At 45.2% G+C, this 5,550-nt stretch overlaps 1 long non-coding RNA gene across 1 annotated transcript; it reads left to right on the top strand.

Annotated features, from left to right (window-relative positions):
• Positions 1–2,325: 2,325 nt before the first annotated feature.
• LOC311429199 lies at positions 2,326–5,325 on the top strand. Its single transcript, XR_014688181.1, has 3 exons — positions 2,326–2,553; positions 4,155–4,392; positions 5,144–5,325. It is a non-coding gene; the product is annotated as an uncharacterized lncRNA (long non-coding RNA).
• The last annotated feature ends 225 nt before the right edge of the window (positions 5,326–5,550 follow it).

Genomic DNA, 5,550 nt, shown 5'->3' with positions numbered 1-5,550 from the left:
ACTAGTTAACCACGTAGCTGCCAGTCCACCACTCAGTTGCACTTGTGAAGAGGAAAAGCTATTTCCGTCTACTGTAGGAGCACATCCTCTAAATGCAAGCTTCACTCAGCTGGTCATTTACTGCAGGACAAGATTTGAAAAGTGTTGTTGAGTTCTGGGTTTCCTGCTTACAGGAAAAATTAAGTGCTAGATCGCCCTCTACTCCGCTTTGTCTGCTGCATTTAATGGAGATTAAACTGATTTCATTTGCTCCTCCGTTTATGGACAATGAGCTGAAGGAACAGGTACAGCACATTAGCCTGGAATGCCTTCCCTCCCAACCAAAGTAAACTGGAGCTGTAACTAACACAAGCAGAAGCAAGGCTTCCGTGTTTTCAGCTGAATAAAGTTCCAACAAAATCATCCTCTGGGATTTGAAGGTTACTTCACATGACATGCCAACGACTCTTTTCCCTCCATTGTAAAGCGGATCCCTGCTGTTAGTTGCTCTAGAAGCAAAGGAATCATCGGTTTGGTTACCAAATAGCCGCTTCTGCAAACGAGAAGTGTTGTGCTCTCTCTTCCCTTTGAATGACTCCACACTTCTCATCAGCTACTGGATTGCTGACCTAGAATCAGAGAACATCCCAAGGTGGAAAGGACTCCCAATAATCACCAAGTCCAACTCGTGGCTCCACACAGGACCACCCCAAAGTGAGACCCGATGTCTGAGAGCATTGTTCAACACTTGTTGACCTCCGTCAGGCTCGGTGCCATGAGCAGTGCCCTGGGCAGCTGTCTCAGTAGCCAGCCACCCCCTCAGCGCAGCGCCTGAGGCGCACGGGGCTCGGCGGGGCGGCCCGGGAGGGGAGGACGGCGGGGCGAAGTGGCAGCTCCCTCAGAGCCGTCTCCCCGCCGCCTCGGCCGCATGTCGTGGCATTTTTGTGTCGGGGCTTTTTCATGTCGTGCCCTCGGTCTCTCGCCGCGGGTGAGATGCTGCTCCCCAGCGCGGACCCCTTGCGCGCAGGGCCTGCCCGCGGCGGCGGCGGGAGGGAAACCCCAACCCCAAAGCCCTCCCGGCAGGGAGAGCTCGGGGTGAGGGCCGATCCGGCACCGACAGTAAACACACGCCGGAGGAAACGCTCTGGTTTTAGCCATGAGCAGCGCGGCCAGGTTCACAAGGCGTCACGCTGGAGCTCCGAGTTCGGCGGCGTTCCGAGGCCGTTGTGGCGGTTGTGGAGACGGCCCCGGCTGAGGTGGCTGCTGCTGTCGCTGCTGTCCCCTCTGTCCCTGCTGTTGCCGCTGTTGCCGCTGTTCCCGGACCTTGGAGACCCCCGGCGGCTCCCTGTGCCAGGCCCTGTGGCCCCGGGGAGCTGCCCGCCGCCTCGTCGGCCAGCCCGGCAGCAATCCTGCCAGCACAGAATAGCCCACTGCGTTTCAGGGTAAAGTGACGATTAATTTCTATTTCCTGGCCTGGGTGCTGCTTTCTTCTTTAAGGAAGCTTCAAGGTTAAAGGTTCAACTCAGTTATGTCAGGGTTCAACTCCGTTTCGTGAAGGGGCTCTTGTACGAAAGCTTAAGCTGGGATTGACTCTCTGCTAAGCGGAGGCCAAACGTGGACCTACTGAGAAGCAGGTCCTAAGTGATAACATTTTCTAAAGAGACTGCTAAACACATCTGAAGAGTGCTGCTGCAGAACTCTGAATGGGGGGATAGCAACTGTCTTAAGTGATCTGGAATCTTGAATTTACTTTTCAATGGACAAGAGGTGTGTCTCTCAAGGCAAACAAAGAGAGGAGTAACACCCTCTCTTGTCACTCATGTCAACATAAATTTATGCTCAGAGCGTAGGTGTAGGAACAGCATCGGTATGTATATGGAACATCGGGAGAGGAAGCTCTATCGGTATTTACAGTTTTTCTACTACCTTGCCAGAGAGACGTCATCTCCAAATGAGAAATGGATGTATTTTGAAACAGTGGTGGTGGATCGGATTTCTTCTTTCTAGTGTTAATATTTGCTCTTGAATCGTACTTAATAGCTGGTAACACCTCAATCAGTTGTCAAAAATAAACTTAAAAATGTGTAAGGCTTATCTCATTGGTCAGTATAAAGATCAAGGTCTTCCCTTCCCTTCCCTTCCCTTCCCTTCCCTTCCCTTCCCTTCCCTTCCCTTCCCTTCCCTTCCCTTCCCTTCCCTTCCCTTCCCTTCCCTTCCCTTCCCTTCCCTTCCCTTCCCTTCCCTTCCCTTCCCTTCCCTTCCCTTCCCTTCCCTTCCCTTCCCTTCCCTTCCCTTCCCTTCCCTTCCCTTCCCTTCCCTTCCCTTCCCTTCCCTTCCCTTCCCTTCCCTTCCCTTCCCTTCCCATTTTCCCCAGTATTGTTTTTCTGTTCTCCTTCTCACTGCAGTCTTGATTTTGTTTCTTGTCCCTTAAGTATGTTTCCAATGTGTTGCTGAAACATTTTCCCTTTCAATCCTAAAAAAGGAGCTGTCACTGGTGAAGATCGGAGCTTATCCCTGAGCCCAGGAGCTGTCACCTTAGTCTTCCAATCGGACAAGGACGACTTCATTTCTCATGTAAATGCATTTGTCAGGTTTGCGTATTGTTTTTTCAGGAATGGAAAGTGTGTATAGAATGGATTTAAAATCAATTTTAAATGTAAAACGTCAAGGCAAAAAAGTTCTAATTACAACCTCTGCACACAATTTGCCAGCTGTGGGACTAGGAGTTTTCTTATTTACTGTGTTTTGTTTAACGTGTCTGAAGTTTAATGGACAGCAATCAAGGCGTGCTAGAAATCTGAAAGCACTTTATGCTTTGTTCTCTCCGTCATTTTGGTATAACAAACTAGCTTATGTTTTAAACCCTCCATGAGGTTAGTGGTTTCCCTAAAGGTAACAAGTCCCTGTGTGCTACAGTAAGACAGTAACAAAACATGAAGTATAGAAGTTCATCCTGTCATTATTCAGCTTCTGCCTATGGACACACAACTACGCTTATTTAAAGCGGTATCACCTTGAAACCTAATCAGCATTTTAAAAAGGACTTTGTAGCAGTTATTGGCTTTTGTCCTGGAGGGCTGAGGTTTGTTTTGTTTTGTTTTACATTCAGCATTTCCGTTTCTAGCTTACATTCCCCTGTTGTTTTGCATGAGGAAAGCGTGCAACTTTAGAAAGGAGAACGGAAAGAGCTGCTTTTTAGTCTAACTTTTCAGTTTGTCGTAGGAGTTTTAAATGTGGTAGGAGTAAAACACCAGAAGTACTGCTGCCAAAGTTATATTCAAACTCGTCTTTCTTGGAGAAGCAGAAGAAGCCCAGGGAGAAATAAATTTGCAAACATGCTCTTCATGCTCTCCTTTCCGAAGATTTCTCTGAGATATAGCCCATCCTCTGTGGGTTTTGAGGTATATGGTTCCCAGGAGTGAAAAGGAGGGCCAAACATCTCTCCTCTTGGATCTCAGCATGCCAGGGCTTTGGTGTACTGCCACTTACAGCTCCGCTTTTTCACCTGGAAAAAGCGACCGCATGATGTAGACTGAGGAGCCCTCACAGATTAACTTGCTATCACCAAGTGACGCCCATGAAAGGTGTATTTAAAAGCTAGGCTCATTATAGAATCACAACAAACCCCTCATGACTGGTGCAGTAGACAGTGAGGTAGAGGGCGAGCCCTGGAAAGACAGAAGAAAAGTAGCAGTGAGTTCTGGGTACCTTTGTGCAGACGAAACAGAAAAACGCAGGCAGTGAAGTAATAGTGTTCCATTACTAATGCCAGCAATAGATAATTGCAACAATTATCTATTAGATCATAGGTACTAATTAACAGATAATTGCGCAACTCCGGAAATCAATAAATAACTGATTCCCCTCAGAGAATGTCTTCTACATTTTTATATTAAAAAGACTCCAGAGTTGTAATGGATTAAAATCCTACGGAAGGGAAAGAAATGGCATCAGCCACTAGTTCTGCAGAAGCGAAAAGTAATACTGATAGAGTTTAGATGGAAATTTTCACTTTGTGTGTTTAGTTTGGGGATTCTTTTTAAATCATTCATACCAGCGATTTAGTTCTTAAGGCTGTTTCTTTGAGATTAAGTGACAGGACTTCTGTTACTCTTTTCTTCTTGGAGTGCTTCTTGATAGTCTTACGTCAACCAGAACTTCTGTCTCTGTCGCAGATGTGAACAATGACCGTAGCTAAGAAGCCCAAATCTTCAAAGCCTAAAAAGCCCTCTTCAAGGCGGTCTGGCAAATCCAAGAAACCAAGTCCTAAAATACTGATGTCACGCACCGCCAACTGGGGCCGGATAGTGCCTGCAGAAGATTCAAGCCAAGTCTCTGTGGCCCAAGGACGTGGAGGTGCTATTTACTGTAGGTCATCTGAAAAATCTAAGGCTTTTGCCCCAAGAGATCTAAGTAAGTGTGCGTTCTATCCTGCCTCCATTGTCTTCAAAGCAAAAGTAGAAAATGCAGTTCTTACTTGTTGCACTGATAGAGAAGGGGACTACTGTGAAGAAAGACTTCAAAAGCGAATCCCCTAAGGCAACTGAAGTGACTGATGTTACAGAAATTAATTTTGATATATTTACAGTCAACAGAGAAATACGGGGAGCTTTTTGTAATGCACAGATTCCTCCATGTCTTTTCTGTTTTGCAGAGAAAAGTGTTTGATTGTTGCTATTCACAGCTTCCATTTTTCACAGGTTTTTTGAAGGATAACATTGCTCAGGAAAAGATCTGGTATCTGTAGGGGTACCGTCATTCCTAGTTCCTAGTTTTTACGTTTTTACCGTATAATTTCAAGTCTAAGTTTGTGGTTTAAGTTATAATAAGGAAAAAAACAGTAGTTGAGTTAATCAGGTTAAAGATTATAGATGGAGAGGAACTTGGCGTTAGGTGCTACAAACAGAATGGCAGTTAGCCTTGCCTTAGAAGAATTAAAATGGTTGACTAAAATTGTTTTTTTTTTTTTTTTTTTTTTTTTTCCCCAAAACATTGTGTTGACCAGCCAATTTGAATTTGGTGGTATTAAAGCTGTCTGCAATAAGTTTTTCTGGTTTGGATTGTAGCTAGCTCCTCTAGGTGCTCCTGCAGAATAGTATTTTTTTAAATACCTTTCTTCGAAACAAACAAACAAGATCTCTTTTTAAATTTAACTTTCTTGCAGTCGTTAATGATGGAATTGCTCCGCCACAGAGCATTCTTTTTCCACCTGAGAAGATTTGTATGGATTGGCGAGAAACACAAAGTGTTGGAGTTGGCCTGTACAATCTTGGCAACACATGTTTTCTTAATGCTACTCTACAGTGTTTGACCTACACACCCCCACTTGCCAATTACATGCTTTCTCTTGAGCACAGCCAGTCATGTGAGTACTTTCTAACAGTATTTTGAATCTGTTGGATAGCTCTGAAGGTGAAAGAACAGCAGTGATTCTGTGAGATAAGCTTATTTGCCTGATTTTACCTGTAGCAGCTGGCTTTGAGCACTGTATTAGCAGTGGGCTCCGAATAGCATATGGAGTGCAATTAATGCACCATGTTTTATTTATTTAGTTAGTTATTTGTTTGTTTG

This window comes from Aythya ferina (genome assembly GCF_964211825.1).
Source record: "Aythya ferina genome assembly, contig: HAP1_SCAFFOLD_434, whole genome shotgun sequence".
NCBI classification, from domain to species: Eukaryota; Metazoa; Chordata; class Aves; order Anseriformes; family Anatidae; genus Aythya; species Aythya ferina.
This window is presented reverse-complemented; position numbering and strand designations above follow the sequence as displayed.